The sequence below is a fragment of the Cyanistes caeruleus genome, chromosome 6 (assembly GCF_971803275.1).
Source record: "Cyanistes caeruleus chromosome 6, bCyaCae1.hap1.1, whole genome shotgun sequence".
In the NCBI taxonomy this organism is placed as follows: Eukaryota; Metazoa; Chordata; class Aves; order Passeriformes; family Paridae; genus Cyanistes; species Cyanistes caeruleus.
In genome coordinates, this window is record NC_141706.1 from 57,608,492 (window position 1) to 57,635,455 (window position 26,964).

The following is a 26,964-nucleotide window of genomic DNA, read 5'->3' on the forward strand; positions in this document are numbered from 1 at the left end:
GTGATAATCTTTAAAAAAACTACTTATTGTATGTATCTAAAATTTGTTTGTATAAGTGTTTAACCCGATAGGCTGGAGGCACAGTTTTTGAAGAGTCAATATTAGGCCCTGGCTCAGCTGGGGGGCTTAAATACATGCTTTCTGCAAAAAATGTGAGATAAGCATGCCTGAAAAATAAGAGTATTGCTGTCAGCATCAGTTCTTGCATTTCAAGTTAGATGTATTACCAGACTTGTTAAAACCTGAGTTTTAGGGTTACCTGTTCAAAACCCAATGTTTGAAGGATGAACATGAAGAGCACCACTTTGCTGCTTTCAACTTCTCTGAGCAATCTGTGAATTCCTTCATGAGCTTTCCTTTCTTTGGTGACCTGAGATGACTTGAATTAACTATGATGCACTATGTGGAAAACATTGTCTCCAATCTGTCCTTCCCCACTTCTCACTTTTAATTTATTGGCCACCCACCCCTCTTTTTTCTTTTTGTTCTTGTCCAAATTTTCCTATTTCCAGCATATGTTTTAAGATTAAAAAACTCTTGTTTGGCAGACAGTATAAATGCTGTACCTCAACAGATGTTTTTAGTGTCAGTGCAAGAAGCGGCCACACGCTGATGCGGTTCTGCTTGGCACCATTTCTTGTCTGGAGAGACTGACACTGCATGAATATATTCATTTTACTGCTGAGTTCTTTTTTGTCATTTTTTTTTCCTCCTTTCCACTCTCATGACACTGTGGTAAATTTGGTGTTTCTGTGACTTGTTCCCTCTTTGCATATGACTTTGTTTTAAAAGTCATCCAAGTCTTGTTTTTGAAGACGCCAATTGACCTGAATTTACCTTTGAGCACTTCTCCCTTTCCTTTAACCGTGTTACCAGGAATATGTTTTCAGGTTAACTTGTATCCTTTACCAACTGTTTTCATGTGTCTCAATATCACTATTTCTCTCCAAAATGTATTGCTATGCAGGCACATGTATCAAAATAGTTAGGGCCTCAGCAAGTACAATCCACAAGTTCAACAGGTTTTTTTATTTACTCAGCTGGTCATGTTCTCGTACGAAGGAGGTTTTTTTTTCAAGCTGTATTTGAAACAGGGGACAGGTTATGTAAGGGCATAATAAAAATATGGCTTTTGTGAAGGCACAAGCATGATCCAACAGAGACTCTCTTTCTAAATCTCCTTCCGTCTCCTAATCTGAATGGATTTTTCTGGCTTCTGATGACAGGGGAGGTTCTTCTGTGCAAATTCATGCCAGGTAACAGCTGAAAATGAGAACTGGAAAAGTGGACAAGAGAAAAAAAATGTGAAGCTAAACATTATGAATTTACAGTGCTTGCTGACCATAAAAATCTCTTCTGGCTAAGTGTTAGCAAATGGTGCCATATGAGACACCACAACATTTCCCTCAGCTTGCGAAAGGCCATAATTGTGGTGCTCCAGATAATCTCATATGGTAACTGCTTATAAAAATTGACCCTTTAATGACAAATCTTCGTCCCAGATATTTTATTTATTGCACCTTTATACAAAAAGTAAAGCATAAGTTACAAGAAAAACAAAGAAAAAACAAGTGATGGGGCACTTGATTTTCAAAGTTCAGGAATATCTGTCACATCCACAGCCTTCCTGTTAGAATCCCTCATGACCAGCTCTCCAGAGTTCAGAAAAGGCTTTTCCAGCTGACTCTATCAGCTGGCAACAGTGCTCTGCTATCTCCTCTACTACTAATCTGTTGCCTTTTCAACACTCACAGGAGGAATATAATCCTTTGAAGAATATACCTTTTGAATTCTTTTGAAGAATATAAAACTTTGAAAAAACAGAGAACTGGTGTGTAAACCCACTTAAACCGTGAGGGTAAGGGTGTTGTGACCAGTGATGTCCACTTCCAAGTTAGAAGTTTTAACTGCTAAGCTACTGCTCAAAACAGAGATCTGTAGTACTGGGCTTGTTTAAAGAATGAGCCTTGCTAAGAGATGCATGGATCCTTTCAAAGTCAGCATCCAAAAGTGGATGCAGTCCTTGTACTCCAGAGTTCACCTTCATTGCCTTTCCTTTTCGTGAACCATCTCCTGGAGCTGCTTATCTCCTCCCAGATAATGGCTGTGAGCTGCCTGCTGGGCTTGGGCCCTTATACAGATGCTTTTGTACCAATGTCATCCCTTTGGAGCTCTTTCCACAAGCCAGCACATGAGGCTGCTCCACAATGGCTTCGGAGGAAATGATGATGCTGTTTGGAAGAAGCAGTGTAGGGAGCAACTCCAAGAGGCAGCCCCACTGCTCATTTTGCTTTTCACTTGCTATAGATTCCTACTGGACTCCCTGGGCCTTCATCCTCTCTCGGTTTTGTACAAGTAGCTGAAGATGTTAATTCACAAGCTGGGGGAGATGGAGCTCAGCCTGACCTTAGATAGCACTCAGTGGAGGATCATACCTCTCCTGCAGCTGGCACAAACACACAAGCCTTTAGTGTCAAAGGTACATGCCTCATTCTTCCAGCTGCTTTTGTCGCAAACAAATATTTATTTTGGAGAAAGCAGGGGAAATCCAATTCTCTAGTTGTGGTTTCGATTCTTTTTGTCTGCAGCATGTTCTGCTAGGGAAGTGATGCACAGCGGTTTCTTTTTCAAATTTGCTTCTGGCTCAGCAAGAAGGTGGGTGGCAGGGCAGTTGGAAGTCATCAAGCACAAGCAAAAATGTTTAGTAACCTTTTGTATAACTCTGCCCTCCAACCACTGCAATGGCTTCCTTTCTCTGTTCTTACTGGGGGACAGATCCTGGGAGGTCCTGAGTAACTTTGAATTTGTCTGAGAAATTCCAGGTCTTGAATTTAATATTCTAAACATAGCACAGAAAAGCATCACAAAATCTTTCTTATCCATGATGCAAAAATGGAGACAGCCATAAAATTGGGGTTAAAGTGAAGCAACTTTCCTAAGGGCACTGGAAGAAGGCAAACAACAGGACATTTAACACAAGCAAGCCACAATAGTTCCCTCATGCTAAGAGTCAAATCCTGAACTCCTGGGCATCACTTGAGTAGATAGGATCTTTATGAAATATTTATACCCAGGATGTAGCAGGTGTCAGATTTTTCACACCCCAGTAGCAAGCATAGCTGCCTTATTGCCACCAATTAAGCAACTGTCAGCATGAAAGGCATGTTCAGAAAAAAAATTGCCTCTAGATCCCAGTAGTTGCAACTGGTTACTTGCTAATGAGTAACAGTGATGATTACTGATATTTATTGATGTGGTAGACTTTGAAAGCAAGAAGCGAAGTTCAGCATCCCTGGTTAATGCTTTCCCAAAAGCAGTATGATGACCCATTCAATGTGCTAATAGTTCTGTTAGCATTTTTGACACACAGATTTTGGAAAGAAGAAGAAGAGGCAACATACCAGCAAATGTATGTAGTGCACAAATACAGTCATGACATGGATGAAAGTAGGGAAAACATTTGCTTTTTGACCATGTAATTTTTCTTTCTACATCATTTTCCCTTCCACTCTTTTTTCTAGAGGAAAAAGTTACTTTTTTCTCTTTCTTTATGTCCACTGCAAGCAGAAAATCTATATGCATACTTTGAAGAAAATGTCCTACTTTTAAATAAGCTGTTCTCCTATTTCATGGTGATCGCACACATGTATATTGATACAACATGAGCCCAGAGGAAGGCTGAATATTTACCCCAGAGAGGTAATGGAAGTTCTTCATACTAATAAAAATTGTAAGAACACTGACAAGGGCAGCACTAGATGGCCAAGGATCTCATGAAATTGAAGAGTGCCACATGAATGCTCACCAGAGGACAGGGAAGGTGAAATTTTTCAGCATAACCACCCACTTAGCTGAGGCACTAGTGGCATTCTCTCCAATCATGGGTGCAGTCCTGACTGCAGTTGCAAAGCAGGCCATGACAGCCTCTCATCTATAGGAATAGTCTGCACACAAAGATGACAACACCCCCAGATTGTTAAGCTGCTGACAGAAAGAGCCTCAGAAAACACCTGGAATTTCTTATCCTGTCAGAAATAAGAAGAGAAACAAGAAATAAGGTAGAGCTTTACTAACATTCAAACTGTGGAGGAAAGATTAATAATTGACAAAATTTAAGTTTCTGACTGAGATGGAATTCTGAGCCAGAAATAATGATAGCTCTTGAAAGAAACATCCCAGGAAGAATGGATATGATAGAAAAATATTCTCTTACCCTTCCAAAGGACACAATATTCAATAATAAAAGCATCTTTGACAAATATGTCAGTAAGGAAGTTGCTGCAGGTTCACAGAGAGGATGTAAGTAAGTGTTATTAGCACCAGTTTCAAGTCTCATGGAGGAGAAAAGTCCTTAAGGAATGGAATCAATTTCATCAACCATTTCAGAAATTTGAAGGCCAAGAGCCAGAAATCCATCTGAACGACATAAAGTATACTGCTCATTTTGTAAACATATTTTCCCTTAACATGGCCCAGAAGATTAAAAAAAATAAAATAAAAAACTTGAGTTACTCAATTAATCAATTATGAAAAGGCACACTAGTCTTTTCAATAACATCCAGGGTTTGATTTATTCCTGGAGAAAGATAAAAGATAACAAAACAGAAGCAGAACATGTCAAGCTGGTGTCTGAAATAAGTATAAGTATTCATCCTGACACACTCCACATATTTCTAGGAACAAAATTCAGGCAAGTATCACTAAGGGCCAAGGATTCCTTTCTTCTGCTCTCTCTGAAGCCTATCAAAGGACCCAGCAGCAATGCAGAAAGGCATTGTCTCTGCTGAAGAATGAGCTCCAGCTTCCAACACACATTCTGCCCACCCATGGTTGCTTGCATTCATTGCCTCTCATAAAATGCACTTTTTATTCAGAGGAGAAACAAAGGAACTTCTGCTGGTACTGAAATCTTGGTTTGGATCTCAGGGCTAATGAGGGAAATGTGCTCTTAACACCTCAAGTTCATACAGTTGGTGCAGGAGATAGATGCCCAAAGGGTTGAGGACACTGGGTGTCAGTGATGAAGGGCCTGGATTTGTGTCATGTCCCAGAAATCGTGACAACACAAAAATTGTTTCCAACCACGCAGCACTACCAATAAAGATTGTGTTACTCACAATACTTGCTACTGCGACAAGAGTGACCCAGTCAACCTGTTAGGACCCAGAGATCTCCTGGGGTAAAGGCATAGAACATGGAAAGTACCTTTTTTCTTTGAATTCTTTTCCTGGCAGATTTAACTGGTGCTTCCATTCTGGGGTTAACAGCCAAAAAAACAAGCAAAAGTACAACAATTTTTTTAAGGGTGTAGGAACATCTTCTCAGGCCCTACCAAATTTTGGTGGATGAAATCTGTTGAAGTAGATGACACAGTCTGAACAAGCATATGTGGTTTCTGAAGACCCAAACAAGGTCAAAGCAAGACCACCTGGCAGAGAGGTTTCTGAAGATTAGGCTCTCCCATTCTGTAAGGCTGAGGCTTGAAAAGTGGACACTTCAGCAAAGTTTGCTTTATCTTCACTTCAGCATATTTTGCTTTAAAATATGTCTTTATCCTAAACAAGAAAGGCATCTTGCACACCAATAAGTGGAAGCCAGAAGGAATTCTGACACTTTCTTGAGAAGGTCCAAATAAAAAATGGAGAACTGAGATAAACACGCAGAAGCTGTACACAGCTCTCCAGAGAAAATGAAGTAAAGAATAGTTCAGGGTTTACCAAAAGAAGTCTAACCCATAATCACACACTGAAAGCTGTCAAAAAGCAAAGAACTCCAGCACCTTTGTGTCACTGAGAAGGGAAACATTATGAGACTTCTCATTATACATATGTGGATAAATCACAAAGCTCACACGTCAATGTGCTAAAGGAATAAAATATGTGGTGTCAAGTGACAGGGTTTATTCATATGCTCTGTGTGAATGTATATGTTGATTAACACTTAAAGCCAGCAGACATTCATACATCTATTCTTATAAAGACCATAGTTTCTGAATAAATACATTTTTTTAAAATCTCTACTAGTGGAACTTGCAATTCTTCTTTACAAAGGTGTAACAAAAATCAGATTTGGCTTTAATCCTCAAACAGACAAGAGAAATTTTAATATTCATCCTATGAAAAGAGCAAACAATGGCTTTGTAAATTCTAAGAGTCTTAGTTTTTATTACTGCGACTTGGAAACCTAATGTTTTTTAATTATGTGATGTTGCAGGTCATGATCTCCTAAATATTGAAGTACTTGTTTATCGTTTGGTGTTTAATAACCAAGTGCACTGAACACTTTCTGCTCTAAATTAAGCAGTTCTTGGATCTTCACCAAATTACAGAATGCTGCTCCAGACAAACTCTCTCCCAGCTCTGACAACAGTTTAAATTGCTTTATATTTTTAAAACAATAATTATTTTAAATCTTAGAAATTAATGAAAAGAGGTGATTAATTACTAATATGAAGCAAAGCCTCAGACAGGTATTAATTTATTTTTGTCAAGGTAATGCCAGATTTCTGTTTCATATTTACTTTTCTCCTTTGTTCTCTTTTACTTTAGATATATGGGATATACACAACAGAAGTGTTTTTTAAGCACTCTTTGTTAAGCCATTCCCAGTGTGACTGATAAATGCCAGCCCATATAGATGAAGTTATGGTATTGGACTGCTGTTACCATATTCAACTGTGGATGTACTAAAATTAGGCAGTTGTATTCCCATTTAGCTACTTGAGTCATTCACATCAATAAAAAGTAGGCCACTTGTTTAGGTGCCTTTAGTTAAGTGACTAAATTGAGACCCCATGTGGCACACATATTACAAAATAACATTAGCTAGTTCCTTAATAAGCTCCCATGAAAGCCAATGGGAATTTAGCCATGGAATTCAAAGGGGACAGACTGCACCCAACTATTGGATTGTGTAATAGCTTTTATTTTGATGTTAACTTTTTTGTACTTTTTCTCAGTATAAAGATTAAAAACACAAGTTAATAAATCTTCTAATTAAACCACTTACCAATATTACAACATTAGTGTTGGGATAAGAACAAGCAAAAAGAAAGGCAATTATAAAAGAGGAAAAGAAACAAAGGAAGAAAATGTGACAAGTAGGTGGACTCTGGCTTTGTCTGTCACTTTGGCTCCTTGTTTCTCTCCAAGGCGTCTTTTGGGGGACCAGGCTAGGCAGCGGATTTCAAAGGTGTTGACAAGCCTGGCAGATCAGCCATTTCAATTTGTCCCTCAGCAACAATGCCAGGCAGCTGTAAATGACTAAAATTCTCTGCTTCACAATGATTCCAAGATTACAGATAGGTTTTTGCTTTAAGTCCAGCATGGACTCCCTGTTAAGAGGCTCAAGCTTCCTTAGATAGTGAACACTTTCAGTCTACAAGACACAAGCCTAGCCTCTTTTCTAAGGTTTAAAAGGGGCAAAAATCTTTTAAGAGTTGGAAAAGCACTTCAAGAAGTAAACAAGAGAAGTGTGAAAGAGATATCACTCATCTACATTTCTTTCAAGGAGATGTATGTTCAGAAATCCCTTCAATAGTTTGAAAGTCTTCCATCATTAATTTGGAGGCATGTTACAGGTTTTGTCTTAGTGCAGATGATAGTTCTATACTATATTGCTCAATAATAATAATAAATTACATAGATTTTTAACAAAGGGTGGGAACACTTCCCAAAATACCCTTTGGGGCTTGAACAGCCCTCTCCCCATAAATTAGATGGTCTCTCCTTTTACTACCTGTGTTCAGGATCAGACTGTGAATGGAATCCTCGGTGGAACGGTATGTCATGGACACTGATGGGCAGCAGCTGCCCCCAGCCCCTGAGAGGCTGTGAGGGCTCACACAGGCCTGCTGCTCTCTATATCACTTGACATTTCAGTCTCCTTCTCCTTATAGCCTGACTGCCCTAAGTTACCACACCTTGGTTTGCAGTGAAGAAACAGAAGGAACTAAAATGACTGAAAAACAGACTACAGTTTTTAATATCTTCATATACTTAAAAAAGGGGGAGGGGGTTTGCCTACATTTTCAGCATTACAAACCAGCAAAAGGAAAAATGAGACTTTGGCTCAAAACCAAAAGCTTTTAATTTAGTTGTGAATATTGCACAGTTCACTCTGAACCATCGAAATAAATGAAGTCTTGTCATTGGTTTCACTGGAAACTGGCACCAAGCCTTCATTTGGTAATTTCAAGTCAGTTTTACAGCTGTGAGCCAATGCACAAAGCATATGGTTTCTGATGCATTACAAGTTAGAACTGCCTAATGAACATCGTCTTAGAAGAACACTTTCTTTTATGTATAATTTATTGTGTCTTCATCAGTGAAACCAATTCAAAGCACGAATGCAAAGGAAATATATTGGGGTTGAAGTTAAAACTACAACAGAATATACAATAGTAAATGTGCAAAACATTTTATCTTTCTACAGTAGTTCCAATGGAACCCTTCAAAAAATTGAAGAGTCTACTATAAACAAATACTTGCTCCTTTCAGCAGGCTTTGAAAAGCTAAGAAACTTGGGAAAATAAGTGTTTCAACTAATTCTTAGTTAAAAGAGAAAAAAACCCTAAAGCATCACCCCTTTCAGGATTGAATAAAATCAAAATGGATGTTTAGGTCAATAACTCAGGGGAAAAAAGTGTTGCTACTCTGGACAAGAGAATTAAATTTTTTTAAAAATTTTATGCTACTCTTTTTTCACTGTCACTTTGCTGTCTTCCCAGCAAATGCCAACAGAAAAACCACATCCAAATATGCAAAAACATTAATTTTTCTGGAATACTTATGGCTGACTTACAATTAGAAATCCTTTTTTATCTTATTATTTCTTTCATGGCCAAATTATTAACTTGCAGTTTGCTACATATAATTCAGTTTGGGAATAAAATTATCTCTGGATATGATCCTTCAAAACTGTTGCCAAACTGGTCACTTAAAGTCATCTCACTGTTTAATCTGAGTAGAAATTAAAATAAATAGAGAGGGTTTTGTGTACATACAAATATGGCTTGGAAGAGTAATATTAACAAAGTATTTCTTATCCTTCCTAGTTACACTTCTTGTGTTTGTCTAAGCAGCTTCTTGCCAAACTTAAAATTCATTAATATGGGAAATACTGAGCTCATTGGCTGCAACACCTCCATTTTAGAAATCAGACTACTACTATCCACCACATGTTCTGGCACAAACCCAGGTTCCTTCTCTCCTTGTTCATTCCACTTCTCCCTCAGCTTCATAAAAGCCCCACAAAATCACCTATGGAAACAAGAGCTTTAGAAAATCATTTCAAGGATCGTGTCAAATGCTGCTGTTCACGGCCAGAGCCACAGCAGGGGAGGACAGAACTCCTTGGAGGCCATGAGGGCTCTGACTGGGTGCAGGGATGATCCCACATGGAAGAGATTACAGAGCTGGAGAACAAAGCCAAGCAATTTGCTCATCCTTTGCATGATCGTGAATTTTGCATATGTTGTGCAGCAATGTACCTTTCAGTTGGGACTGGTTATCTTATGCTGAAGTTCATCTTATGTAATTCTGATCACTTAGACCACAGATGCTGATTTAAGTGGGCCTTTAGGAGCTGGCCTAGTTGCCCCGAGTGATTACAGAACCAAGAGCAAAGTGTACCAGGGGTAAAATAAATCAAGAACTGAAGGACAGCAGTTCACACAGGGCTCTATATGGACACTTCATCCCAAACTTCTCTTGTTTTCCTTTGCCATCAGAGCAGATTTTTGATTACTGCAGCCAGTGTCCAGGTTTTCTTAGAGTTCTGCCAGAAACAAGAGCTGGGGCATGTTTATTTCTGAGGGCAGATCCAAGGGGATAAGTGCAGCCAGCCAGCAGGAGCTTGCTTCCAAGGGAATGAAAGAGGACATGAGGAAGATTCATAAATCCATAGCTTTAAAAACAGAAATGGACTTGTCAGTAAATGTTCCTACAGACATAGAGACTTGGAATGGGGAGGGAGGTTAATGGGGTGAACACACAGGTGGAAAAGGATTTGAATGTAGACAAAAATAGGGAACTTACAGATGAGTATCCAGGACACAGTGGAGGAGAAAGCTTCAAGACAAAACCTCAGGAGTCTGGGGTGACCTGGCAAAGAAAAAGCATCAATAGTACTGGAGTAGACTGATCTTGGGTGGGGAGGCCTTGGTACACAGGGATCAGGGAAATGAGATTTCTGGCTGGGTGCTTTCTGGTGGGATACCAGTTTGGGGGATTTGAGGATTTGGGAACTCAGCTTTAGGTAGCAGAGGATCTTTTTGCAGTTTCCCAGATTGACATATAATCATATGCCAAGGATATAATAATAGCATGATGCTTTCACCACAGTAAAACACCGCCACCCCTACTGATACCCAGTATTACCCTTCCTTCACCTCCCAAAGAGGAGGTCTGCAAGCTCATTTTCTCAAGGTTTTTTTTTTCACTGATGGAAATACAAGAGTTATAAATCACAGTAATAGGCAGAATTTAAAACATCCAGAAATATTGAAAACCACTGAATATTTCCACAGAGTTGCACTGTACCTGAGGAGGGTTATGAACCACTGAAAGAAAAATGGTCAGCATTGCAGTCATGCTCTTTACTTTTAGTGGAGCTGAAGCATTTGACATTCTAGCAGAAGAAAATGGAAGACACTCAACATCCTGAAACAATGCTGAAATACATCTTTTAACATTAGGAAAAGAATGAGAGGTTCAATGAGGGAAAGTTAGTCTGGGGAATCATCTTTATTATTCAGGAGCTACCCAAATTCCCAATTCCATACAATACATGGGAAAAAACCTGCAGAATACCATTGCTGTGAGAGCTATAATTTATCCTGTAAGTGTTAAACCACGAAGCACTGGTAGGTGGGAAACAGCATCTTAAGCAAGAAGAGGGCAGTTTGCCCTACGGAAAAGTTTGAGGCAGCTGCTTGACTTGAGAGAGCTGCTCCCAGAAGAGCTCCTTGGATAAAGGAAGTGGGCAGCTTCTCTGGGGGAGGTCACATATGGCACAGGTTTGCAAGAGATGAACCTGCAGCTTGGGGGATGTGGCTGCTGCAGGAAGAACTGAGAACTCGCACTGGAAGGATGGAAGGTTGTGAGGCTGCTCGGCCTGTGGTGCAAAGGTACAGGGCCATAGGTTTCTAGGTGAGACAGGACAGGGGAGTTGTGCTGATCTGCAAGAGTTTGGGGACACATCTGTGTGGTTCACACCAAATTCTAGTTCTATTTGTATAACTGGACCACCTGACTTTTGATATCAGCCCTGGCCAAACATAGCAACCTTTGAGCCCTGGCTGCTAAACATGACAGTGAGTGCTTGGTGCAATCCAAAAAAGTAACGGTGCATGCTCGCTATAAGCATCATGTTCTGCCAACTTCTTGTACACTGGTGTCATTTCAGCATGGTGGGTGGTGGGAACTCAGTGAAACTTTTGGAATTAGAGATGTTTGAATTCAGAAATAAATCTGTTTCTCTTCTTTTTGTTCTCATCATTTTCAGCTAGATATAGATCTGTCTAGACAGAGTAAAGTTATATTAATAACTCCATTATTATTACTATAGCTAACAAAACATTCTAAGTGCTTTAAAAATAGTTCTCATTAGTGGGAAGAAATTTCATGTCCAAGCTCTGGCTGAGCTGTCCTTCTCATGCTGTCTAAGTAAAGGAAGGCAGCAACTGTCCTCCCACCCCTCTCTGGATGTATCCTAGGAAAGCCCTTTAGAGTTTGTGATTTACCCCTACACCAGTAAGAATTAACAGCTTCCTCTTGAAGCAGCTGGGCTTTTATTGCCAGTGTTCATTTTCAGAACAATTTTGCATTGTTTATTTTGTTTTCCTTCAGCTGAAAAAGCAAATGGCTGTCATATTCCAGAACAAAACTAACTGTGGTGAGGGATTTTGAAAATACTACACAGGAATCCATTTCTATCAAATGGAGCTAGGAAAGCAGCATTTTTGTAGCCTACCTTTAGGATCTTTTAAAACATGCTCAATTCACATTCAGACAGCCTGGACAAAGGGTATTACTTAAAGTTTACATTTTGGTGGTGAAAGGTTAGCTGTTTTACGTTCTCTTGAAATAGCCTAAGCATTCAGGTTGAACATCGGATTTTTAAGAAAACTGCATCACTTTAATCAAAACACAAAAAACAAAGAACAATAATTTTTCTTTTTAATTGCACTAGTTTGTGTTTAAACTAGTTTGTTTTAATCCAAAATAAGAGAACAAAGCACTTGGAAGCAATATGAAGCAAATCGATTTTTGCTCAGATGTAATTAGAAAATCCACATTTGCCTTCATTCTCTATTCTTCCTCTAGTATAGCTTCATGAAGCTTATCTTGCAATGTAAAAACCCCAAATGTATCAATCTTTAAGTACCTGCAGGTGACAGAAATCTCAGCCACAATAAACAATTCATATTGTATGAACTGAAATTTTCTGACTAGCTATTTTTCTAGTGGAAAATATTACATTTGCTTATTAATACCAGCTAGAAGACTGCAAAAACCTTTCATAGAATTTGAAGATCTGGCTGAGGAATCCAGAATTTAATCTCTGAGTAATGATATTGTTTGATCCAAGCAAACTACATAGTTTTATAGAAACTTACTGTGCAAAGAGGGTATTCAGCACTAGCAGTGCTGCATGTACAAGCATTAAGTCAGAGATTTCAAAAGGACCTTGGTCTAGATTCTTCTGGTAGTATGTCCTGTGAGATGGACAATTTGGACACTGACACCATTCACAATGTCTTTGATACACTGCTCTGAGTGTTTTACACAAATTCCCAAGGAGAGTATTGGAGTTAGGTGCCTAAACCAGCTGCTTGTGTCACTTTCTGTAACTGGTTAAGGGAGACATGTTCCTTCAGCAGAAGAGAGAATCAATGTATGTGAGTTAGATTTTCCAACTGAATTCCTGCAGGAGAAACTTTTCCCACTTGACTCTTCGGGGAGAGTTTGGTACATACTTTCAACCCCCCAAAGTAAAAGATGTCCTTAAGAGGTTTTGAGCTGAAACGAGCAATATTACTCCACCAAAATATTGCCATCCCAAAGAACTTGAGGTTTTCTGCCTCATGCTGCCACAGTTTCTGTCAGTCAACTCTGCAGGGGCATGTATCTAATCATACTGAGTCCCCAGCAAGCACTGTAACACTTATCTCAGGCTAATACCATGCTGATATTAAAAGCAAGTCTCTAAATTTCAGTTCATGTTCGGTGGTTAGCTATGGGAGTCAACAGAGGTTTGTCATGTCTGTTCTATTTGAACACTTAGCTAAATCCTGAGTATGAACGAGACAAAGCCGATAGAAAGTGAATTTAGAAGCACAGCCGGTTATGAAAAGTCATGCTCAGCAATGACACAACTACTTCAAGACAAAGAGAAAAATCTATCCTTTTGCAACTGTTCTGGATTCTTGCCCTGAGTTGTTTGCTTCAAAGTTGTGTGGTTGGTTACACAAAGTGCTACTGAGCTGAGAAGCACCAAACCCAGAATCTGCTGGATGCTGAGCAATTGCTGACACAGTTAACAATCCAACTGCACCTGGGCAGATCAAAGTGTCATTTCCAAAGACCATCCTTTAAGACGGTCTTGTTTTGGCAGTTTTGTTACACTTTTCCTGTTTATTTTCTAAAACCTCCCATGGTAGAATTGATACTATGATGTAAATAAGGCTCAGGTCATTTTTCTGTATGATGCTATTAACCTTCTCTACCCTAAGTAAAAATGCATCAAATATGCATCAAACATTAAGTGATCAATTAAGGAAATTTGTATATTTATAATGGCACAGGTTATATTTTTAAAACCAAATGTTCATATTTTCTAAATTAATTTTTTTTAAAAGAAAAATACAATTTATCAAAAATATATTTTCAATTGATGTCACAGTTTAATAATTTTATGGTTTATTTTTCAATTACAGTAAGCTCATTAGTGACCTCTAAATCATCAGAAATTATACCCAAAGCAGGCTAGACCCTTCCCCAAAAAAGATTCTGTCCAGATGTATTTTTTTGGGGAAAGGGAGTTTAGTCACTGCAGGAAAAATAATGTGCTGCCTTTCTCGATATATAGAAGTAAATTGCAAATTAAAAACTTAGTCTTCAAAATTAAAGACAAAAGCACAGGAAAGCTGCTTTAAAGGACACCTGTCATTTTAGAAAACCTATAATAAAAATGTAATTTTTGTACCATAGCAACATTCAAGAAAACTACCAGGAGAGTGTTTTCAATCAAGGCATTCATTTCTGTCCACAGCTGTTCTTCATTTAGATTTTTAGTTCACATTACTCCTATCTGTTTGTCCAGGGCTAATTCAAACTGAGAAAGAGCTATATGTCACTCACTAAGCAAGAGTATAATTAAAAGTCCTACTACTACAGCTGGTTTGAAACATTTGAGAGCTTGGGAATTGCAGGGAACTCATATTAAAAATAAAAAGGATGTAATCACAGCCTCCTGTAAAGTTTAATGGGAGAAAGTAATTTCATGATTGCAGTTGGTTTGAATGAAGCACATTTCTCTAATTATGTATATCATGTGTATACACGAAAAGACTAGAATCTATCTGTATAATCAGGGTGATTTAAAATATTTCTGAATTTCAGGATTATAATTAATCTGGGAAAACTATTTACAAATCATAGATCATTTTATACCATGGTGTAAGCTAGAGCTTTCTTAAAGATGTATCCCTGTCACACACTTAAATTATCCATATTTGCACGGTGTCCAGCCTTCTGGGTGGATGTAGGGAAATACACTCATGTTGTAGCAGTTTCTATTTTAAAAACTGAACAAGTAAACCACATGGTTCATTGTTTGGCATTCCTCTGCTGAGGATGCCTACACATTACTCTGTTCTTCACCATACTACTCTTTCTGGAAAAGTCATTCCAGACTGATGTCAGTTTGGATATATGAAAGCTGCAGACTCGTTCTAATTGTAGTACTAAAACAAGCTGTGCTAGTGCCAATACTTAACAACTTTCATTCCAATTCACAGCAATTTTTGCTTACTTTTGAGTGAAATCAGTTCTGTCGGTTTTTGTCTTATTAGAAGAAACGTACTTTTCCCCTATAATTCTTACACCAAAATGCTTCAGATAAAGCTGAAACCAGAAACACCAAATGGTAGCTATTTTGTAGGTCACAGCATTGACTCAAGAAGCAACCTGAGGCTGAACCTCACCAGCTTTATATTCCTAAACTAAAACCATTCTATATTAGCACGTTTAGATTACTAGCTCTTAGAGTGCTGCTTTTTATAACAGGACTTTTGCAGATTAGGACAAGTTTGATGTTTCTTAAAAAAAGTTTCAATTAAGAATGTTGTCATTATGCAAATACAGTTTAAAAATGTATTTGTTAAAAAACCATCAAGTTTTCTGTCTCCTTCTGTCTCTCTTCATCTCTCAATTAGAACGCTGGAAATTTAAAAGAAAACCCCGATTCTACAAAGTTCCAATTGACTCCTGCAGAAGCAAAACCAGCAGAAGGTAATCATGGCCAGTGCCTCTATAAACAGACTGACCTGCCAAATCAAGAGAAATACTGAGAAATATTGAGAAATCAAAAACATAAAGGAGCTAGTGGAAAACCTTGTTTATATTTAGCAGAAACACTTTTAACACTTTGAGTTAAAATTTGGAACCGAGAGAGTAAGTGAAAATATTTCTTTTATGCCAGCATGCAGTTGAAATCATTTCTGCTGTCCAGAAGAGGGGACATAGAGTTCCTAACAGAAGCCAAGAGTATTCATAATGCCTTAATTTGAATCATGTAAGTTATTCTGAATGACACACTAACAGGAGTGTTACATACCTTGCTTTTTTGGTTTACTTTGAATAAGGGTACAAAGGACATTGATTCAGGCCTTTCTTTACTACATACTTGATCAGAACTTTTGAATATTTCTCTGATCACAAGGTTTCCAATCTGATGCCGTATTCAGTGTTGTTTCAAAGTGTACAATGTCATTTTAATCACTTGGGAACTGCTTAATTCACCCTCTAGTAATACCATTAAAATATATTTCATTATTCATATTGGAATCATATGGTTGATTCAGAGAATATGTTTTGCACTCATTTTGCTTTCTACATCTTTGGAAATGAAGTCTTAGATGTTTTCCTATTCTTAAGACTCTATTTCAGTTCACACTAGCATTTCACATTCCAGTGAGGAAAATATTTCTTAGCACAAGTGATAGCACAATATATTAATTTTTCTTTCTTTGCATCAATTCAGGTAGCTGCTTAGTCAAATACTATATAAATGTAGCATGCTAAATTTACAAATCCCTCTATGCAATGAAACAGAAGAATACCATTTTGGCTTGCCCAACTGGATACCTCTGTACAGACACATCTGGAAAAATGGCCTAATTTTACATTGTAAAAAAATACAGAAAAGTAAGCCCTTCCCCTGTTTTCTTTTACTTACTGAGAATTATGTCTTGTAGATAGCTATAACCCAAAATAATATAATTCCACACACTCTTGGTGTTATTTTAAATACGTTTCTGAATGGTATTTAAGAATTGAGTTATTTTTTCACCTACACCTGACATATGCCTGTTGTTATTCTGACATTTCCAGTGAATTATCTCCTCCAAAATCATGAGAGCCTCTTAGGTCAATTTTCAGTGTTTAATTTTGTATTTATTTACAAATACAGAAAATAGACCTACTATGTGTTTGTTTCCTCTCAAGCTGTTCTAGGCTAATTCTTTTCCCACCATGAGGCCACTCTGTCTTTATTTAACTTGGTTATATTTAAATTTTGTCCTGTAACCTTTACTATTTTTTTCCTAATAGAAAAAAGATGATGCACTAATAATGTGGCTAAATTTTCCATTTAAAAAATTCTAATGTGGTGTGCTTCACTACTTAATATATTTGAGATTGCCTAAGTTTCCCCCCCCCCCCCCCATCAAGACCAAAGAGAAACACATTGGTTAAACAAGCAACTTAAAGATGACAAGCTTATAGTCAGTATTCTGCTCAGCATGTAAAGATGACAGCTGCTTAACATGTATTCCAGTTTCATAATGATGGACACTGGAAAATGCAGTATTTTTCTCTCTCAGCCTTTCCTAATTCACTCCATATGTAAGGAGAACTTACCTCATGCTCCCAGATTTCTAGCACCCCCTCCCCAAGTAGGGACAGGGTCTCCAAAGCAAATAAATAAATAAAAATGACCTTGGTGGTTTGTGGTTTTTATACACACTCTCAGTCACATATATTCAGAACCACTAAAAATCACCAACTCCCCAGAGAGCCAAGATTTAATTTGGATCACACGTTACAGGCCAGACTAGAGAGTATTTTTACAATAACAATATTTACTTATATTCATCAACAGATGGTAAAACAGCATAGGGAGAAATGCTTGAAGAAAACTGAGCAGTTTTACACAGAAATAATGGCCACACCAGCTATAGATCATCAATAAAAAGCAAATCAGATAAGGATAGAATATTTAATTCTTGTCTAAGCTGAGTTTTCAAATTACATTACAGATCAGAAATTTCTTCCTTATGTGTCTAACTCATAACTGAAAGTCAAGTTTACACTATTACTCTCTGGATTTTTGCCAATGCCCATTTCCTATGCAGGACAGAAATCAGAAACAGCACAAGGATGAGATTTGACATTTACAGCTGAAACCAGAACTTTTTAGAGTTGTTTCCAAAAAGTTGTCTTTACCTGTCACATTTACATGTGACCGTGTGTAGAATTAAGAGAGAAGAACATAAATGTCAAAGCATAACTTCCACAATTATTTAGCTGCTTTTTAGATACATCACTCTTTGAAATACCTGTAAGACTAATATAATTGCTACTTTTTCTCATTTCCTACTCCCTAAAATGAGTATAGTCACAAATTAATGTATTTTTTAATCCCTTTTCAAGAAGACTGGTTCATACTGGGTTTTACTCCTGTATTATACCAATGTCATTTCTTCAACTCCTGGTGTATAATACAGCAGTTCAAGCTGGGCTTCCACTGAACTTTTACTTTATACACTATCTGCCTCGAGTTAAAAAAATAAAAGTAACTCTCCTGCCACACATATATACTTTGCAAAATAGTGCCATGGAGAAAAGCATTTTTATGTAACGTAGACTGTCTAGATTTCTAACAGTGTAACACAGTTCTCCCTCACTACCAGAAAGATAGATGAAATCTAATACTCCCCCAAAAAAGTTAAAGGAATAAGTCAGGAAGGACAATTATTTATGTTGCTTGGAGAGAAAGCCTGCAAGAACTGGTGGTACAGGGTCTATTGTTTAGATAAAGGGCAATTTGCTCATTAAATTACATCAGATACCATTCAACTTAAATGCAGTCTGAAAAAGTCACCTGGAATTATTATGTATGATGCAGAAACCTTAACCATCAATCACATGCTGGAATATTGTCAAGTGGAAATAATACTGGCACATAAACTTCTAACATTTTTTTTATTTTCTAACATTTCATCCATTCATATCCCTCAGACATAGGAGGTTGACTGCTCAAAGGGTAGCAGAAGATTTAGTGAAACCAGATGATCTTACTAAAGAAACCAAATTTTTATGTATTTTACTTGCTGAAATATAATACATAAAACTGTTTTTTTTCCTGACATCAACTATAACCGTAATCTTCTTCATGACTCATCTGCCTATCCTAACCATGCTACTAAAAGACAATCTAGTTCTTTTGAATCAATGTTCCTTAGGACAATTTGCTGCAGATGTGGAAGGAAACCTCAGCCCAGCATGAAAACAAAGACTTGTTTAATAATTATTTTAAGCATTCATGTGAAACTATAGAGTGCATTTCTGTTTGTACAACATGCAAAACTTTACTTGTAAGATATGCAAATGTTTCAATACATGTTCTGTTTCTGATCAATTGGTCATTCAAATTATCGAGTAGGGAAAAATACATTTAAAAACGAGTAGCAAATGAAGACTCCTGTGGTCAGTTTTGGAAGTTAAGGTGTGTGTTTACCTGGCAGTTTAGAACAGTGGAGAGGAAACTCTGCTGCTGGCAGTAAACTGAGAGCCCAGTTGCATAGTTTAGCTGCAGCAGCACGAAGTTATGGGTAGGTTAATTTAAATATTTTTTTTTTGTAACTATGCTGTAGACCTACCATATCTAAAAACAAATTGTAAAAAGAGATGGAGAGCAAAAACCTTGTGTGATATAATCCCTGAAACACTACATGTAAAAAATCCAACAAAAAGACACACTTGTCTGCCTTGTCTTCCAAGGCTGTGAATAAGAACATTATCTGGTTATGTACACTGGGTCTTCTAGGCAGAACAATAGTTTAGAGATTCTTTCTTGCTGGCTTTTTGGGGTTTTTTTCCCATCACAAGTGACTTTTCATGACATTATATTGGTTGCCTATCCCCAATAGAAGCTTTTAGTTGTTAATATATATATTTTTTAAAGCATCAGTATCTATAGTATCATAATATTCATAATTTTTTTTTGCTGTGAAATAAGCATGCATTTGGTTACATCTTTTATCTGGGGCCATCCCAAGAAAATATTGCTTGTCCTAACAAACAGTATTTTCCTGCCCCGGAAATGTAGCAGGTACCAGCCTCTAAACAATGAAAACCAGGCACATTCACAGTAATATGCAATTTTCAACTAGAACACTGTGCCCCAGGTGAAGATGACATGGGTCCAATAGAAAACTAGACAAGTTCATGGAAGAGAAACCCACTGAGGCAAAGACACTTCAAACACACATCATTACTTCTGTTTCCAGAAGTCTCTGACTTTCAAAGTATTGCAGGACTGTGAAACTGTTCTCAGGAAGTGTCACTGCCTGCTTCCCTGCCCTTCCATGCCTCTGTAAACAGCAGCTTTTATGACACTGGCAGGAACAGGATGGAGTGTGAGTACCAGAGCCACTCCAGTGTAAACACTCAGGAGCACGTGCAGGTCACTGCTGCCCAAGTTCAGCTCTTGCTTCAGTGAAAACTCTAATGGATTGTTAACAGAAAGCAACCTTTTGAGATTTATTGTGGACAGTAGCTGCTCAAAGCTGTAAATTAGAAAATAAGCTTTTCTGGGCAGGAAACAACTTTTTTGTTGTGTATTTGTATGGTGCCCACAAAGAGTTTGTATAAAGAGGACAATAGGTTCACTGGGACAGTAAGTCCTGAACATTTCCAGTCACAGCTTCACTTAAAGGGCATCATGACCTCTCTTTCTGTAACACTTCTGGGATTATGTCATTATTCCTAGTTCCTGTTACTTTTATATTTCTGTGACCATAACCCCAAGCAGGAATTACAAGCCCATATTTGGGAATTGGTGTCCATGACTGCTACTATAAGAAATACAAAGCCCCCGAAGACTGGTTTGTTAGCAAACAGAAATAAACTTCTTAGAGATGAACCATAATTCTCTCCCTTAAAATGTCTGCCATTGTCTTTTCAAAGAAACAAAAACAATAGACTAAACAAAGAAAAGAGTTAACCAGAGTGCTTTTCATTCTTTAAAAGAAGTGTAGCCATAGATTCTTGCCAGCTTCTGTTGCCATTTATATAGTACAAAAGATACAAGTATTTGGAAAAGGAAGGTTGAATATGAACCTGCCAAGTTGCAACAACAGCACTCTTATCTGTGGTACAATAATATGAACAAATTAGTACAATAAAAATAGTTTATAAGGGCAAAAATATCAACTTGCCATAACAGTTAAGTTTCTTCTCCCTTTAAAAATTTCTAGTAAACAAAATATAAAGATGTTAAGAGTTATTCTTTCCCTGTTTTCTTTTGTACATCTGTTATCTTCTTGCAGCCAATTTTTTACTGAAAAGTTGATGTTTTGTTGAAGCAAATCCAGTAGCTGTACAGCTGTGCTGCTGTGCAGAACAGCAACCCATTACTCACCATCCTGAGAACCATGCAAAACTTGGGAAGAATAATTGGCTCGGAATTTCAAGGTTCTCCCTATTTTCTTCCCTCTTACATTATTCTAGAGATCAAGGGGTAAAATACAGCAGTCTTTTATAGTACATCATCTAGTCCTGCCACTAATGCAGGGTAAGTTCTTTCACCTTTCACTATGGAGAAGTGACTTTACATTTAGTTTGCATTTTCTGCTTGGCAACAGCCTGGATATGAACAACCCACATGCCATAGCTGACATATTGCTAGTTGACATTCTGGATTATCTCTTTCACATACACTCACCTTCAGGAAAAGAAATATGAAGGTCACCCATTTTCAACATCAAAATGGTGCACTTTTGGACCTTTTTTAACCTTACAGGCAACCCAGAAAAATAGGGTGACTAGCTCTAATTAATTTTACTAATAATGGTCCACATATCAAGTACAATTTTTTATGATATGGTAGAGTGTTTATATGTATCCCCAATATTTAAATCTGAAATTTTACCAGCTCCTATGAAATTAAATCTAAAATAATAATATTTTATAACATTCCTTCATACAGAAAATAAGAATTTTTGATAATTCATGCTCCAAAATTTGTATTCCTGCTTGGTAAATTTTTCCTTTTCTTGACCAGCTCTTTTCTGAGTAATTCACAGCTGTACTGGTCCAAGTAATGTTCACTGGTGGAAAATATTTTTCAAGTGGATATTGAAAAGGCTTCACTATTTACATCAAATATATTTCTACTCCTCTAGAAGTAGTCATAAGTACTTCATAAGTATTTAGATATGCAAATATGGACGCTTTATTGCTGCTGCTCAATGATTCTAAGAATGCAGTACCAATGGACACATTCACACCTGCTAGAGTGTGGACTGAGTTTTAGCTGGATACTCTTTGGCTAATTAATAGTTAAGGATTTCTATTCTCTTACTTCCCAACAATCTCTGAGCATTTCAAACTTCCCTGACATAAAGTTTCAATGTACTGCTGTGCAAAAGCTCCCTGGGTTATCTCATGCTTCTGTTTATTAAGGAGGCCCACAGATGGGTTTTAATGATCATCCTTTTGTTCTGTATATGAAACCAATGTTCTTTTCTAAAGAAAATACACTGTGGAGATGAGGTATGTTCCAGTTAGCGCTAAATTAGAACCAAAGTATTCAAAAATGTCTGAGTGTTCCTGCCCTCAAGTGTTGGCAAACTGTAGAATACTTTTATAACTTGCTCATGTTGAGTGTTTCTTTAGGAGGAGATGTATAAACCAGCATTACATCAGGTTTAAAGGACAGTAGGAAGAAGACATGGTTAGTGACAAAAAATGGCACACAAAACAAGTCTTTGAAATCCCATCAGCAAATTTTTCCTTTGTGGAACAAAATATTCTGACATCCAATCATCAGAAAGTTATCAGTTCTGAAAGACAATAAGCAGTGAAACACACTGGAGAAAATACAAGAATCACTGTGAAAATCATTTCCTCAGTGACATACCACCCTAGCACAACCTGTCTTTTATCTGCTGCCTCCTTGACATTTCCTTCATTTTTCCTTTCATGCTAGTTAGTTCCACAGTAATGGAATTATATTCAACTTTCTCATTTCACTCTCTTCATTCCCATATACAATTTCTACAGAAGTATTATTTTTATTTCATAAATTCCACTTCTACCTCTCAATCCACCTCATTAGCCCCTCTTCATCACTTTGCATTTTTCCACTAATTTCTGTTCTTTTACTTTGTATCTTCCTTTGCTTTCTATTTAAGCTCTTTTAACAATACCATAGAAAGGATGTGGGACCATTTTTAAACAAAGAACAGATCTTTCATTCTGCATCTGTGATTACATTATGTCTTGCACTGCTGCAGGTATCTTCCCAAGCACTCACACCCCTGATGTGCATTTGGGTGGTTTGGAACCTGTCCTTCTTGGCATGTCTTCATCTCCTTCTCACACTCATTTTCCAGATAACTCTGTGCTCACATTTCCACCCAAAGCACAGTCTTTGCCAGGAATTGCATCACAATCAACCTGCCTCTTTAGCTAGTCACAGGTTTCCTGCACAGGCTTCTTTCCTTCAAGTGATTGTATTAGTACTGTGCTCTTCCTCCATGTTACAAGACATGGCTTCATACTTTGCATTTAAGCTAGCGAGCTAGCATCCCATCAGAAAGTTCATGAGCAGTCTGACAAACTATTACAGATATTTTTCCATGTACCACCATGTGTATGGAAAGCCAGTCTTCTCCTGCAGGTGCTTCTTTTTCCCATCACAAGTGACTTTTCATGACATTATATTGGTTGCCTATCCCCAATAGAAGCTTTTAGTTGTTAATATACATATTTTTTAAAAAATCAGTATCTACAGTATCATAATATTCATAATTTTTTTTTGCTGTGAAATAAGCATTCATTTGCTTCACCAAGGAATATGGACATGGAGTACTTTAAAGGAACATATTATCTGCAAAGCCAGACCTAGAGGGTGACCTCAGCCTGAATACCTAAATATTTCCTGGGTTTTCTATATTAAGAGGTACATGTGTACCCACACTGACTCTGCAGGTTCTGCTCCTAATTATTAAAAAAATTAATGATTAGATAAAAGAGAAAAGAAATTATGAAAAAAACTACTTTTATAGTTACTTTCACAAGTGGTTGCTAATTGGGAGTGATTTTGATGGAAAAAATAATCAGTTAATATGTGTCATATATTAAATTCTAGGTCCTCATTGAAGGCAAGCCTTTCAAAGAGCCACCTGAAGTTTTATTCAGATTTTAAAAAAATGAAGCTGCCAAAGACCAATCAGTTTGGAACTGAATGACAACCCATGCCAACTAATGCAATGTAGATATGTTTGTGGAAAAAAACAAACCTGTGTGTATGTAGGTATGCCCAATATTATAACACATAAAAAAAATACATGATGTATTATATGAATTATAATATGAATTATATGTTAGTAAATACATGAATTTACTAACTTCAGGCCAAGAGGCTCTTATGTTGCTATATTTAAAGGTGATAATAGGATTGCACCAGCAAAGAAACAGTTGTTAAACTGTTGGTGGAAGAAATGTTGGGAAACCCCTAGTTTCCATTCAGAATATTTGCTTAGTCTCCAGTATTTCAGACTCAAATTTCTAATTAGAGAAAAGTAGGTTTTAATCATATCTAGCTCAGAACTATGTCTCTGTTCAATATAGATATGTAAATATGTGTGTATCTATATAGATATGTATACCTACATAAATGCCACAGCAGTAGAGAAAGCAAAAGCATTGGCGATAATAATTTTTGCTCCTCTCTGCCACTTAAGTGCCAATTTCAAAGGCATTTCATTTGCCTTATCCTTTAGTTCTCCTTCTTTAAAATAAAAACTTGTTCCTATATCAAATGGAAGAACTTGGTGAGAATTACACTAATAGGAGTGTTTGCTAAAGCTGACCTCCACTAGGAAATTGCCTCCTACTTCCAGTGGAAAAGAAAACTTCTAGCGATTCTATTAATTTACATAAAAATACGCTAAGTGAAGCAGCTTCCTGAATGTTTATAGGACCTGGAGTGAGGGAGATCCAGGGACATTTTACAGGTAATTTATTTTAAGTCACGTTAAAACTTTTTCTATTCAAATATTAATTACAGTGAATGTAATACACTGTACAAAGAATTCAATATAGACTTGTAGTACTGCTAGGTTTGACCTGACTATAATGTAAACACATTACTGCTCCAAAAGCAGAAGACAAAATAAGACCACTTCAGATTGTATCTGCCTTCCTCAAGTAACTCACTGGAGAAAGACTTTCTTTGAGCATTTTTTAAAGACTTTCTTTTTAACGTGTAACAAGTTGTACACACATACATCTCCTTTCAGTTGATATAATCTACCATCTATGATGTCACAACAGTGATCTTACACTATTTAGATTTTAAAGTACTATTAATGGGAGAAAAAGACTGTGTCTCACCTTACAAAAGTATAAAGAGGGTATAGTTCCCAATGTGTGATGCTCCATGTTTTTGAAATTACAGCCCTTAGAGATTTTTTTTGGCATTAAATTAAAACCACTAACAAATTGCTAGTGGTAAAACATTGCATGAACATTGTTTCTTGCAAAATATTGGAAATAACTATTGTAGCATTACTCAACAGTTAAGCAACCTCTGTTTACTGTAAGTATTAGCTCCTTGAACAACGTGTCCTGCATACGTAAATTCACTCCCTTTGGAACCAAACTCCCAACTCCTAAGACTTGGATCAAAACAGTAAAACAAAAATATATGAACAAGTCCTCTTGCTAACTGGTCTAATATCCATAGGTGGAAGAAACTGCTTATATCAAATAAATAACTAAATAGAGCATGGCTAAAGAGAACCATGATTATTTTTCAAATATTTCCCCACAAACAGTTCTAAATTATACTTTTCATTTATAAAAAGCATTATTTTGTTTTGCTTCTTATATGTACACCTGAGAATCAAACTGTGTTGCCAGTTCTCTTTGGAGAAGTAACTAGAGCTCTGTACATTCTATGACCCAGAATTGACTTTATTGGTCAATGAAGCTCCTTTTTCAGCAAAAGCAGATTAACACGTTCCCTTATCTGTCTCTATCCATGAAGAAAATAGGAAAAGAACTGAAAAATTTGACGAGTTTCCTCAATCTTGAATAAATTCAGCAATATGATGGGAAAGTATAAACTCATTAAATTTCTGTCCTTTTCCTCCATATAGACCAAGGCCCATAAAACTAAACACTAGCTCTTCCTGGCGGGCAGGGTCAGAAATGATTGGTTGCATACTCTCTCTAGCATATTTCTGTAGTATTGGAGTAAATGGAGACAGCCTTGATGTGTAATCTTAAATCCAATTTCCTAGTTTTCCTCGCACAAATTCTTTACACTGTTCTTCTTGAATTTTGTAAACATGGAGTGGAAGAAGCCTTCTGGACTGAAATATTTCCAGTTTCAAATCCATCCTTACAATGGAGCTAATACTGAGTCTCCTCTGAGTTCCAAGAACATTTCTAATTATTCTTTCACATTTTATTCCAAATACATATTGTGACAAATAAAGAATTGGTGCCTTTTTATCCATGACTTTGAGCTTTATCTTTTTTTTTTTTTCTCTTTTAAATCATCATTACATACAACTTACTGATTCCAAACACACAAATCTTAGAGGAAAGCTTGTTATTTAATTACTTCTACTGTGGTTGACAACTAACATACAGAAAATTAATTTAGATCCTGCATTAATCCCAGAAGCTTAACAAAACTGGAATTTGGGAAGGAGCACAACCATCTCCACTGTACACTGAGAGGAAAAAATGTCACAACACATTTAGCACATACTATGCCAGCAGTAGTAAAGCAGAGATGGGAGTTAGCACCTGCTTAAGAGGAGAACAAGCATGCTAACACTGGGAGTCAGGGGAATTTCCCACTAAACTACAACATATAGAAAGTAGGTCACTTTTACTCTTTTGAGAATGATAAAAAGCAACAAAATTCTGAATTATATATGAACCATTACATTTAATTTTCTTCTTCTCCAGCAGCTCCCAGGAGCCTTGAAGACAGAAAAATCTGGATTTTACGACTCTGGCAATTATCTAAGTTAATGCCATAGAATTCTCCACAACCATTTTTATTATAGTTACAGATCTGTCAGCCTTTCTATTTTACTCCCCTTTACAATTCTTTCTGTACTGCTTGCCTCTGATTTAGTGTTTGCTATAAAAGTTTACTACAGACATAACTTGGCACACAAACATCTTACACACAGGCTTTACCTAAAATAAATCTTTAATATATCTGCAATTTAGCTTACCTAGCTCTCTTGCCAGGTGTTGTTGGCAGGAAATAGGGTCAAGTTCAAATGTCTGAGACAGATCTTCTTAAATAAATGTGATTGGCTGAAGTATCCCACCCAGAAACCTGGGAAAACAAAATATCTTCCCTAAGTGACCCTAAAAGTCAATTATTTTCTATTCTGAAATATGGATTCTATGCAAAGCAAGA

At 37.1% G+C, this 26,964-nt stretch overlaps 1 long non-coding RNA gene across 1 annotated transcript in view; it reads right to left on the reverse strand.

Annotated features, from left to right (window-relative positions):
- Positions 1 to 6,903: 6,903 nt before the first annotated feature.
- LOC111929812 (uncharacterized) overlaps positions 6,904 to 26,964 on the reverse strand; it is a 173,179-nt gene continuing 153,118 nt past the window's right edge. Inside the window, exons 13-15 of the long non-coding RNA XR_015287742.1 lie at positions 26,774 to 26,880; positions 10,038 to 10,103; positions 6,904 to 9,906 (exon numbers count right to left, since the gene is read on the reverse strand). This is a non-coding gene — a long non-coding RNA (uncharacterized LOC111929812). The remainder of the gene's footprint in view (positions 9,907 to 10,037; positions 10,104 to 26,773; positions 26,881 to 26,964) is intronic.